Source organism: Bufo gargarizans, chromosome 3, assembly GCF_014858855.1.
Source record: "Bufo gargarizans isolate SCDJY-AF-19 chromosome 3, ASM1485885v1, whole genome shotgun sequence".
Classification (NCBI taxonomy): domain Eukaryota; kingdom Metazoa; phylum Chordata; class Amphibia; order Anura; family Bufonidae; genus Bufo; species Bufo gargarizans.
The window spans coordinates 342,960,991-342,975,360 of NC_058082.1; positions in this window are offsets into that span (position 1 = coordinate 342,960,991).

Genomic DNA, 14,370 nt, shown 5'->3' on the forward strand with positions numbered 1-14,370 from the left:
CACCCAGTCCCCTGAATGCCCCCACACAGTAATTATTCCCTCTTTATGCCACCACACAGTAGTTATGCCCAAATTGTGCTCCTTTACAGATTATGCCCAGTGTGAGGGATACCACACCTCGTGCCCGCTTGACGGCAACTACGTCGAGCTCACAAGAAACGGTATAGTCACTGGTTACCAAGACGTGATGTTACGCCCGCCCAGAGGAGCGGGTAAGGTCAGCTTAGCACAGTTTACACCGACAACTCCTGTCCACACGGGCACAGTGAGGCAACAAGCTGAGGGAGCCTGGTCACTGCCCCAGTGAAACAGCGCTTCCTCAGCCCGGGAAATCTGCCATCAGCTTCTCGTTTGATATAAGCCCGGTCCGCTAACGGGATTATATAGGGTGAGAAACCAACCCGCGGTAGCGTATTGTTAGGCCGAAACATGGACGCGGGGATTCGTGATCGAGATACCAGAACAGCACAAGATTAAATTATATATTTAATCGCCTTAAGGGCTCGCTACATAGTAACATAGTACATAAGGCCGAAAAAAGACATTTGTCCATCCAGTTCGGCCTGTTATCCTGCAAGTTGATCCAGAGGAAGGCAAAAAAAAAACTGTAAGGTAGAAGCCAATTTTCCCCACTTAAGGCTCCATTCACACGTCGGCAATCACACGTCACGGAATTGCGGACCCATTCATTCCTATGGGACAGCACGATGTGCTGCCCGGACACGGAATTGCGGATCCGCACTTCTGGGTCCGCACTTCGGTTCCGCAAAAAAATAGAACATGTCCTATTCTTGTCCACAATTGCGGACAAGAACAGGCATATTCTATTAGTGCCAGCAATGTGCGGTCCGCAAAATGCGGAACGCACATTGCCGCTTTCCGTGTTTTGCGGATCCGCGGCTCCGTGCATACGCAAAACACGTTGCGGACGTGTGAATGGAGCCTAAGGAGGGAAAAATTCCTTCCTGACTCCAATCAGGCAATAAGTCCCTGGATCAACGACCCCTCTCTAGTAGCTATAGCCTGTAATATTATTACACTCCAGAAATACATCCAGGCCCCTCTTGTGCTCCTTTATTGTGCTCACCATCACCACCTCCTCAGGCAGAGAGTTCCATAGTCTCACTGCTCTTACCGTAAAGAATCCTCTTCTATGTTTGTGTACAAACCTTCTTTCCTCCAGACGCAGAGGATGTCCCCTCGTCACAGTCACCGTCCTGGGGATAAATAGATGATGGGAGAGATCTCTGTACTGACCCCTGATATATTTATACATAGTAATTAGATCTCCCCTCAGTCGTCTTTTTTCTACAGTGAATACCGTATTTTTCACCCCATAAGACGCACTTTTTCTTCCCCCAAAATGGGGAGAAATGCCCCTGCGTCTTATAGGGGGAATGCTTGCAGTTTTACATTGCAAGCTGCGATGTAGGAGCGAGCGGGGACTCAGGGAGGGACTGGGAGGAGGATCTGGGGGCTGGCAATAGCGGCGGGGCGGTGCAGTCAGTGTAGTATAGCCCCGCCGCTCCGGTATACTAATATAAGATGTCATATTCAATTAATAGTTATTAAACATGCCCCCCTCACTCCTATTACTACCTTACATCCTAATCGCTTCTGTAGAATTCAGGCAGGCCGGGCGGGCGGCAGCGTAACTCTTGTCACGTGCCTGCGCCGCCTACTTTATGAATGAAGCAGGCGGCGCAGGCAAGTGACGTCAGTGAGAGACGCGCCGACCACCGGCCTGCCTGCCTGAATTCTACAGAAGCGATTAGGATGTAAGGTAGTAATAGGAGTGAGGGGGGCATGTTTAATAACTATTAATTGAATATGACATCTTATATTTGTATACTAGAGCAACGGCGGGGGGGGATCTGTGGATGGCACAGTTATGGGCTGGGGGGTCTGTGGATGGCACTGTTATGGGCTGGGGGGTCTGTGGATGGCACTGTTATGGGCTGGGGGGTCTGTGGATGGCACATATATAACAGTGCCATCCACAGATCCCCCCCTGTAACAGTGCCATCCACAGATCCCCCCCCCCCCTGTAACAGTGCCATCCACAGATCCCACCTGTAACAGTGCCATCCACAGATCCCCCCCTGTAACAGTGCCATCCACAGATCCCCCCCTGTAACAGTGCCAGCCACAGATCCCCCCTGTAACAGTGCCATCCACAGATCCCCCCCTGTAACAGTGCCATCCACAGATCCCCCCCTGTAACAGTGCCATCCACAGATCCCCCCCTGTAACAGGGCCAGCCACAGATCCCCCCTGTAACAGTGCCAGCCACAGATCCCCCCCTGTAACAGTGCCAGCCACAGATCCCCCCCTGTAACAGTGCCAGCCACAGATCCCCCCCTGTAACAGTGCCAGCCACAGATCCCCCCCTGTAACAGTGCCAGCCACAGATCCCCCCCTGTAACAGTGCCATCCACAGATCCCGCCCTGTAACAGGGCCAGCCACAGATCCCCCCTGTAACAGTGCCAGCCACAGATCCCCCCCTGTAACAGTGCCAGCCACAGATCCCCCCCTGTAACAGTGCAAGCCACAGATCCCCTGTAACAGTGCAAGCCACAGATCCCCCCCATAACAGTGTCCGTCATCCACAGTTCCCCCATAACAGTGTCCGTCATTCACAGATCCCCCCATAACAGTGTCCGTCATCCACAGATCCCCCCCATAACAGTGTCCGTCATCCACAGATCCTCCCATAACAGTGTCAGTCATCCACAGATCCCCAGTAATAGTGCCATCCACATATCACCATTAGTTCCAAACCCACCAAACACACAGCACACCTTTTGGTTAAAAAATATTTTTTTCTTATTTTCCTCCCCAAAAACCTTTTGTCTTATAGGGCGATAAATACGGTAACCCTAATGTTGATAATGTTTCAGGGTACTGTAGTTGCCCCATTCCAGTTATTACTTTAGTTGCCCTCCTCTGAACCCTCTCCAGCTCTGCTATGTCTGCCTTGTTCACAGGAGCCCAGAACTGTACACAGTACTCCATGTGTGGTCTGACTAGTGATTTGTAAAGTTGTAGGACTATGTTCTCATCACGGCATCTATGCCCCTTTTGATGCACCCCATTATCTTATTGGCCTTGGCAGCAGCTGCCTGACACTGGTTTTTGCAGCTTAGTTTGCTGTTTATTAGAATTCCTAGGTCCTTTTCCATGTCAGTGTTACCAAGTGTTTTACCATTTAGTGTGTACGGGTGACTTGCATTATTCCTTCCCATGTGCATAACCTTACATTTGTCAGTGTTAAACTTCATCTGCCACTTCTCTGCCCAAGACTCTAATCCAGGCATCCTCAAACTACGGCCCTCCAGCTGTTGTAAAACTACAACTCCCACAATGCCCTGCTATAGTCTGATACCTGTAGGCTGTTCGGGCATGTTGGGAGTTGTAGTTTTGAAGGGCAGCTGGAGGGGCGCAATCTATTCAGATCCATCTGTAGCAATATATTGTCTTCTTCAGTGTTAATGACTTTACACAGTTTAGTGTCATCTGCAAAAATTGATATTTTACTGTGCAAGCCTTCTGCAAGATCATTAATAAATATATTGAAGAGAATAGGGCCCAATACTGACCCCTGAGGTACCCCACTAGTGACAGTGACCCAATCTGAGTGTGTACCGTTAATAACCACCCTCTGTTTTCTATCACTGAGCCAGTTACTTACCCTCATACAGACGTTTTCTCCCAGTCCGAGCATTCTCATTTTATATACTAACCTTTTATGCAGTACAGTTTCAAATGATAATATGACATCCATTGATTCGCCGCTGTCAAGTCTAGAACTTACCTCCTCATAGAAACTGATTAAATTAGTTTGACATGACCGATCCCTCACGAAGCCATGCTGATATGATGTTATTTTCTTATTTTCATTGAGGTCCTCCAAGATAGCATCTCTCAGAAAGCCTTCAAACAGTTTACCCATGACAGATGGTAAACTTACCGGCCTATAATTTCCGGGGTCTGTTTTTGGACCCTTTTTAAATATTGGCACCACATTTGCCATGCGCCAATCCTGTGGGACACTCCCTGTCAGTATAGAGTCTGTAAATATCAGAAATAAGGGTCTGGCTATGACATTACTTAATTCTCTTAGGATACGGGGGTGTATGCCATCTGGCCGTGGCGATTTGTCTATTTTAATATTTTTAAGTTGCTATTGTCCTTCTTCCTGGGTCAGACAGGACACTTTTAATGGGGAATTTACTTTTACATTCGGCATGTCATCTGACAGTTTATTTTCCTCAGTGAATACATTGGAGAAAAAAAGATTTAACAGCTTTGCTTTCTCCTTGTCGCTCTCTGCAACTCCCCCCTCATTACTCTTTAAAGGGCCGACACCTTCAGATTTATACTTTTTACCATTTATATAATTGAAGAACATTTTAGGGTTAGTTTTGCTCTCCTTGGCAATTAATCTCTCGGTCTCTAGTTTGGCGGCTTTTATTTGTTTTTTAAATATTCAATTTTTTTCCTTATAGTTTTTCAGTGCTTCCTCGCTACCCTCCTGTTTTAGTGATTTAAATGCTTTATTTTTGTCATTTATTGCTTTCTTTACAGTTCTATTTATTCACATTGGTTTCTTCTTTTTCCTTAACCCTTTATTCCTATAAGGTATGTACCTCTCACAATTAGATTTTAGGATGCTATTAAAAATATCCCATTTTGTGGCGGTATCTTTATTTTTGAGGACTTTGTCCCAGTTAGTTAGGCCTATGGCCTCTCTTAGTTGGCTAAATTTAGCTTTTTTGAAGTTTGCTATTTTTGTTTCTCCCTGTAGAAATGCTTGTTTGAAGGATAATTGGAAGGTTGTTACTTTATGGTCACTATTTCCCAGGTGTCCCCCAACCTGCACATCTGTTGTTCTGTCAGGCCTATTGGTTAATACTAAGTCCAGTATGGCCGTCCCTCTAGTCGGGTCCTGAACCAGTTGGGAAAGGTAATTGTCTTTGGTTATTGCCAAGAACCTGTTTCCTTTATGAGATGTACAGCTTTTAGTTTCCCAGTCTATATCTGGGTAGTTGAAGTCCCCCATAATAACCACCTCATTATGATTTGCTGCCTCGTCTATCTTGTTTAGTAGTAGATTTTCTGTGGACTCTGGTATATTAGGTGGTTTATAATAAACTCCTATAAGTAATTTATTATTATTTTGGCCTCCATGTATTTCTACCCACAGTGACTCCACATGTTCATGTCCCTCACTTATATCTTCTCGGACTGTGGGCTTTAGACAGGACTTTACATAAAGGCAGACCCGTCCCCCTCTCCGGCTTTGACGATCCTTTCTAAACAGACTGTAACCCTGTACATTAACCGCCCTGTCATAGCTATCATCCAGCCATGTCTCAGTTATTCCCACTATGTCATAGTCCTCCTCACACATCACTAATTCCAGTTCCCCAGTTTTATTAGTCAGGCTTCTGGCATTAGTATACATACAATTAAGAGGTTTGTGGTCTGAGGTTAGAAAAACAGGTAATAGGGTACAAACAGGATTACACAGAGTACAAGTCAGTTACCGGGTAGATGAATGTTCCTCTGGGTTATGATTAGTCCTTTGCTGTAGTCACATGGAGGGCAGTGATGTCAGCTGGTTGCAGGTCCCTCTAAACACATGGCACGATGTGACCCTCCTTAAGAGAAAGACCTGCCCTCTTGCTGGCACAAGCCTTTTAAACTGTAGCTGGCACCTCCTCTTCCCACCTCTGGGAAGGGTCCCCCCCCTCCCTGCTGATCCTGGCAGCTCAATGACCCACAAAACCCTTTAGAGTTCATAGCTTCAGACCAGAAGGTCACAAGGAGATGGTTCTGGAACCAACAGACCCACCTGGGTTCCAGCTACAAGTAGAGTCCAAGCATGGTACCGTTATTTAGTTTCTGTGGGGAGATATGTATATCTCCCTTCCCTGGCCTCCCACCACCACACTAAGACCACATGCCTGTTCGTCGTGGCTACAGAGACACAAATATGTATATGGTTCATGTATGTAATGCACGGGCGATTCACAATTCCTTATGAACCCTGTCCTTATGGAAGCGTGTAACGTTGTAAACACTGGTGGACTGCTAGAGGTTCTCTGCCATCTGCTGGCTTTTAAGCAATCCGCTATCTGACAAGCAGAGGGTTTAAGTGAGAACTTATTTTGCATGTACACTGACAAAGGTGAATCAGATGAAAATCATGGCTACTATTAAATAATCCACATACTTACCTCGTTCCCCAGCAGCAGCAGGATGATAGATGCAGCTCCCGGCTGGCCCGCCCCCTGCCCAGACCTGCAGTGTGGAGCGCTGGCAGGGGGGAGATATGATGGAGCAGGGAGCCAATGGACCTCTCTCTGCTTCATCATTACAGGCAACTGTCTCTGCATCCTATGGAACCAGGGACAACTACCGGTGAACGGGACATACACCCGTACGGGGACTGCGGAACAGCCACTGAAATCTGGGACTGTCCCTCCGGATCTGGGACGGTTGGGAGGTATGGCTTAAAGCAGCATGGTCGCACAGAAGTGGTAGATTTTTCTGTGGCTTTGCCTTGAATTTTACCCTGTACAGTAGCTTAGGTAGGGTACTGGCTCCAGGGGCAGACTGGAAAAAACAACAACTCAAAAGTGGCCCCATCGTTGTAGGTGGGTCCAAATTGACAAAAGGTGGGGCAACACAAGTAAGATGGGGCCAATACATGTCGGCAGGGTCTGTAAAACCATAGTGCAGCACAGAATACCATCCCAAAGAATCAAATACCTTCCCAGTAGCTTTCCCTCTGTGGTGGCCATTAATAACCTCCATGTTCTGTCCTCCTCCAATTCTCTCTAATGTGGATATGGAGCGAGGGGTGGCTCAGGAGGTGAGATGTGAGTGACAACACCAAGCCAGCCCTACCTTCAGCATGCTTCCTGGACTTCCTCTAATAAGGACCCCTATAGTTACCTTAGTTCCATGTCCTTGGCCAGCGGCAGTAAGGGGGGCCCAAGGGCCCACTTGGAAAACTCCCTGTATGGTCTATAGCCAGTCTTCCCTTGACTGGCTATCCTTAAAGAGACCAGTTCTGTACGGAGACTTACTGGAAATGCTCAGTGGTATGAAGACTTATTGGCAATGCTAAGCCTTGTGCCCTGTACATCACAAAGAGTGGAATCCGCATTGGAAATCCACATCCATAGGGATCAGGAGCAGAAAGTGGTGGGAGACCTGGTAAGCATTGCAACAGAAGCAGCAGGGGATAGGTCAGATGAATATGATTTATTTTTTTGTTATTTTTTTTAAATGAATGATATCCCTTTTAATGTAGATGTGTCATCTCTGTTCCCCTGTGGACTAACATCAGGAAGTTTCTCGGTACTCTACACCAGTGCTCCCCAGCCAGAGGCTCAGCTTCCCAGTTACTGTAGTACAGAGATAAATACTAGCGTGGGGATGTCATAGTAACATATCAAAAGGTTTTGTCATTTTGGAATAACCTAATAAACCAGATTTTATGGAGATGCTGATGTCATTTGAAGCCTTTTGGAAGTATATCAAAACTTTTGATCGGTGGAGGTCTGAGTGCAGAGACCCCCACCGATCACTAGAACGAGGATAAAGAAGTGCTAACATATGCTATCAGTCTGTGAGCTCTATGTGAACATCTTCTGTCTCCTCGTTCAAGTGATCAGTGGGGTCTAGGCCCTCAGACCTCCACTGATAAAAATCTTTGATATACTCCAAAAGACTTCAAATGATGTCAGCATCTCCATAAAATCTGGATTATTAGGTGATTCCAAAATGACAAAACCTTTGTTGCTATGACATCTCAAAAGTTTTTCAAAATGTATGTAAACTTTAAAGAGATTGTCCAGGACTTTTTTTTTTAATAACCCCTCACACCCACCCAGAGGTAATTTTAAAGAGATCTATACTCACCTGCTCCACTCCAGCTCCTGGGCAGTCTTCAACGCACTTCCCGTTCCCCGCATGTCAACTTTCGAATGGGCAATGACTGGCATCAAACAACCAGAGAATGCCCAATGTATTCAAAAATATATATTTTATTACATCATTAATAGATCATGATTATACAAATATGAAAGATGACACAAAAAAAGTTTTGAAAAAATCAGCAACAGACCCGGATACCGTAGTCCCCCGGCCAGTGTCTCTGTAGCCCGCCAAAAAGATGGAACACATGTCAGTCGTATACATACTATGTAGTTTCACAGAGAAGTGGTATATGGTATTAACCACTAAAATAATATCTGATCATCACTCCACTAAATAGCCACTAGACGAGTATCTATATGTTGGATCCTCAATAATACACAAATAGCAGCAACAATAAGTGGATGTCTATCTAAAGTGCTTCAGTAAACAGGTCCCCATACATCAAGCCATCTGATATAGGCTAAAACTGAAGCTCGTCTGTGGATATCTGATGGAAGATTATGACATACCGTGTGACATGATGGAGGGCAGGAACAGCAGGCACAAGGATAGGCGCGTTTCGCCTCAGCTTCGTCAGGAGGTTAATGAAGTGTGGCCATAAACCCCTCTATATACCCCCATGTAGCCTCGAGACATAAACTCATTAAATATAGCAGCTGATGCTTATCTATCGAGTGCATCGCGGAGACGCCGCATTCATCAGGTGGAGGGGTGGAACACAAGCCATGCGTTCTAGCCCGCCTCCCAAGGAAACGTAGCGGCGTCACCACGTGACCCGGCGCACAGCGCATCATAGCACAGCCCTGCATCAGTCTGTTGAATGTAAGTTAGATCCGACTATAGCAGTTTCAAAACCTCATTATCGGACCATATGATTAACATTAAAATGAAGTCTACATGGGGTTATTGGCAATATGGGGCATCAATGGAGAGCTGACTATATCTGACCGCATACAAATATAAAGAAGGAAGGGGAATAAAAACCCATCATAATAATAGAAGGATTGGATGTATATACAAGCCCATGCACATAAGATTCAAAAGAATAAATAAATGGTTAATCATAACTACGGCACAAAGTATGTCATAATCTATCCAAAATCACCAATATTCAGGCACTCTAATCACAATATATATCTTAATTAGATTTCACATAGTGCTCTAATCACAAAGTGCATTATCAAAAAAAATATGTTATCGAAAAAGTACCATACATGATTATATGATCATAGATTACACAAGAGATTTTTTACCATATCATACATGATTATATAGACATAAATTACTAAAAATATTTTTTACAGTAGTACATGTGCAGCATAAAGACTATATGTATAGCTAAAATTCTGCATAATTAAAGTGTACAGTTCAATATTCTACATGATTGCAGAAATAATGATTATACCGTGAACATCTCATAACAATATACTCCCAATGCATATTAAAGATACCTAATTACATCTGAGAATATTAGTGCACATGTGAAGAATAATAGATACCCCACAGGATTCCAAAATGCATGGATATTGTGAAGGGTATATATTTTATACCAAAAACCTATAACAAATATGGGCAATTATTCATAATAATATCTCACTCGAATTGCCATAATCCATAATTGGTGGTGATATACCCGAGTGCGCATGGGCAACGACAAATTGACCCAGCGCAGTCAGGTATACCACCACCATATCTAAAGTGCTAAGTGCTTGAAAGTGACAAAAAACAATAACCATATATAATACCCCACAATAAAGTGGCACGAATAGTAATCCAGAGAAATGACTAATACAGTCGGACCTAAATATCATCACCTCAACACACATGCTAGGCCATATCACTAAGCCAGCAATACACAAGTGATCTTAAGTATATTCAGTGCAGGTCCTATATATAGACATCCATTCCGATGTATGGATGATGGTCTGTCTTCATATTCCCATTCTGTTTAGTTTCCATCACCATATTCGCAACATGTGAAAAGGTCATCCTTCTCCTCACAGCTCTCCAGTCACCATTAGATATGGACGCACAAAAACTAGATAAATAAAAAAAACTGTTAAAATCACTGAGAAATTCAGTAAATATACTAAACTAAATAAAGGATTTGAAACTCAAGGCCTCATTCAGTCCATGAGGAGTCACAGTATTGAGCAGAACCATCCACTTTGTTTCCTTTTGGAGGAGACAACGTTTTATGTTGCCCCCCCCCCCCTGATTCCCAGTCGTACACGATCTATCCCTTTAAATGAGATGCCTCTAGGATTGCAGTTATGAGCCTCCCTAAAATGTTTTGCCACTGGTTTTAATTTCCTGAGTTTGTCGCACTCGGTGATCTGGGCCGCCGCCTTGATATTACGGATGTGCTCCAAAACTCTCGTCTTAAGTGCCCTTGTGGTCATTCCAATGTAAATCAGGCCACAAGGGCATTCAGCATAGTAAACCACTGCCTCTATTTTACAGGAGATATGGTGCACAATTTTGTACTTCTTCTCCCTGTTTGTATTGGTGAATTTCTCTGATCTTGTCACGTATTTACATGCGGTGCAGTCCCCACAGGGAAAGAATCCCCACTGTGGGCCTTTGTCCCCAAACATTCCACCTTTATTCGGGGCTACATAGTGGCTCGTACGAAGGACCTGCTAATGCCTTTGGAGAATGTCCTGCAATTGTCTCCATTGGGCATTAAAATTGGTAATAAACCTGGGGAACCTATGCTCTTTTTCTTTCTTGCGGGGGGGGGGAATGATTTAAAAGGCTCTCCCTAGATGAATTCTTGGCCCTAATGTAGCCCTTTTTGATCACTTTTTTACTGTAACCCCTCTCCCGGAATCTCCTGGATAGGTCTTCTGCTTCCCGCTCAAAACTAACTTCACTGGAACATATCCGCCTAGCCCTACAGAATTGGCTGATGGGTATGGCGCGGGAGACCTGTGGATGATGCGAGGAAGAGGGGAACAGTAATGAATTGGTCGCCGTAGGCTTCCTATGTATGTCAAATCCTAAGAGGCCATTACTCTCCACAGTGATCGCAAGATCCAGGAAATCAACACGTTCCCCACTATAGATCCATGTAAGTTTGATGTTCTGGTCATTGGAGTTCAGGTCACGTAAGAACCCTTCCAGGTGCGACGTCGAGCCTTGCCAGTTAAACAGCACATCATCTATATATCTCGACCACGAGACCACGGCGTCACGACCCTCCAAATTCATGACAATCTCTCTTTCCCACAGCCCCAGGAACAAATTAGCGTATGAGGGCGCACAAGTCGCCCCCATCGCTGTTCCCCGGAGCTGTAGGAAATAGCGATCCTTAAAAGTAAACGCATTGTGTTTCAATGCGAATTCTAGTAGTGTCATGATTAGATCAATCAGATCGCTATCCAAATTAGTTGTGTTCAAAAAGAATTGCGCCGCCCGTAGTCCGTGGTCGTGACAGATAGATGTATACAGGGACTCGATGTTGCACGTGACCAGAACCATATCACTGTCCAGATGTATCCCACCAAGTCTCTTAAGGACATCGGTGGTGTCACGTACGAAAGAAGGCAAGGTCTCTACACATTTTTGTAGGTAGAAATACACAAAGCGACAGACAGTTTCGCACAGACTCCCAATCCCAGATACTATGGGTCTCCCTGGTGGTGTTTTCGGATCCTTATGTACTTTAGGAATTAAATAAAATTTGGGAAGTACCGGAAACTCCGTTATCAAGCCCTCCCACATTTTCATACAGATAATACCATGCTCATATGCATACCTAAGGATCCCATCCAACTTGCTTTTATATATATTGTATCATGGGATTGGAGTTGAGTTTCTGATAGCAGGACACATCTCCCAATTGCCGGAACGCCTCCTTTTCATACATTCGCACCGGCCAGATCACAACATTTCGCCCCTTGTCCGCAGGTTTTATAATAATATTTTTCATATTCTTCAGTTCTTTCAAAGCAAACCGTAACTCCTTGCTTAGATTATTATGTTATCTAACGTCACATAATTTTTCCAGATCTTGTTTGACTAATTTTACAAATATATCAACTGCTGGACAAGATGTCGTGGGGGGCCAATGTTGTGACCGGCGGTGCAAGTGTGTGGGAAACCTAGACACATCTGATTCTTGTTTGTCTAGTAGTGATTGGAGATCATTCAGAGTTTGTGCCTCTAGAGGGGAGAGATCAGAATGATCTCCACCTCTACTAAAATATTTTTTAAAACACAATTTTCTTGCGAAGAGTTCCAAGTCCTTCACCGACAGGAAAAAATCTAATTTTCCAGTCGGTGAAAAAGTCAGACCCCTCCGCAAGACACATAATTGAGATTGTGTGAGAACAATATCTGATAAATGTGTTACCTTTAATATTTCTTTGCTCGTTTCCCCAGGGAGTAATTCTGTCTTGTCTTTCGCTTTGTGGATAGGGTTCTTAGGCGGGAGGTCCAATTTTCCTCGCCGCCACCCTCGCCGGATGCCCGGCGCTCCTCTAAAAAATGCTCTCCCCATCCTTGGCTATTAGTGGAAGATGTAGATAAAGAGAGGGATGTATTCCGTGTACGACTTCTTGTCATGTGCCAACGATACACCTTGTTATTCTGGAAATCTACCAAATCTCTCTGAAATTTTTTCACCTTAAGACCTTGAATTTCTTTCTCCCATTTCACAAGGTCCTCCTCCAATTCACTATCAAATGACTCACAGGCCTCAACTGGTACATAGAAACATAGAATGTGTCGGCAGATAAGAACCATTTGGCCCATCTAGTCTGCCCAATATATATGAATCCTATGAATAGTCCCTGGCTCTATCTTATATGAAGGATAGCCTTATGCCTATCCCATGCATGCTTAAACTCCTTCACTGTATTTGCAGCTACCACTTCTGCAGGAAGGCTATTCCATGCATCCACTACCCTCTCAGTAAAGTAATACTTCCATATATTACTTTTAAACCTTTGCCCCTCTAATTTAAAACTGTGTCCTCTTGTGGTAGTTTTTCTTCTTTTAAATATGCTCTCCTCCTTTACCGAGTTGATTCCCTTTATGTATTTAAAAGTTTCTATCATATCCCCTCTGTCTCTTCTTTCTTCCAAGCTATACATAATAAGGTCTTTTAACCTTTCCTGGTAACTTTTATCCTGCAATCCATGTACTAGTTTAGTAGCTCTTCTCTGAACTCTCTCTAGAGTATCTATATCCTTCTGGAGATATGGCCTCCAGTACTGCGCACAATACTCCAAGTGAGGTCTCACCAGTGTTCTGTACAGCGGCATAAGCACTTCACTCTTTCTACTGCTTATACCTCTCCCTATACATCCAAGCATTCTGCTGGCATTTCGTGCTGCTTTATTACATTGTCTTCCCACCTTTAAGTCTTCTGAAATAATTACTCCTAAATCCCTTTCCTCAGATACTGAGGTCAGGACTGTGTCAAATATTCTATATTCTGCCCTTGGGTTTTTACGCCCCAGGTGCATTATCTTGCACTTATCCTCATTAAATTTCAGTTGCCAGAGTTCTGACCATTCTTCTAGTTTTCCTAAATCCTTTTCCATTTGGCGTTTCCCTCCAGGAACATCAACCCTGTTACATATCTTTGTGTCATCAGCAAAAAGACAAACCTTACCATCGAGGCCTTTTGCAATATCACTTATGAAGATATTAAACAAAATTGGTCCCAGTACAGATCCCTGTGGAATCCCACTGGTAACATGACCTTGTTTTGAATGTTCTCCATTGACTACAACCCTCTGTTGTCTGTCACTCAGCCACTGCCTAATCCACTCAACAATATGGGAGTCCATGCTCAATGACTGCAGTTTATTGATAAGTCTTCTATGTGGGACAGTGTCAAAAGCCTTACTAAAATCTAGATATGCGATGTCTACTGCACCTCCACCGTCTATTATTTTAGTCACCCAGTCAAAAAAATCTATAAGATTTGTTTGACATGATCTCCCTGAAGTAAACCCATGCTGTTTTTCATCTTGCAATCCATGGGATTTTAGATGTTCCACAATCCTATCCTTTAGTAGGGTACGGCCCGCTGAATCTGTTCCCGTATATTATCAATTTCTTTCTCTACTATTTCTAATGATTTTCTATCTGCCCCAATCAGGAGCTCAATTAAAGTGCGAGAGCACCTGGTTAGGGTGTCCTCCCACTTTCCAACAAATGACGGATCATCCACCTCAAATGCAGGAAATAACTGCAATCTTACGGGATAATTTCCTTCTGGAGGTACTGCTCAAGTGAGGCCTTGTTCCACCAGACCTTAATACGTTTTTTCAAGAGATCTTTTATCTTGAGTTTCAAATCCTTTATATTACTGGACTCAGCCCCAGCCACCGCTGAATCTCCAAAAATTGACCCAAGTTTGTTCTAGGTTTTTGGTATAAAATATATACCCTTCACGATAT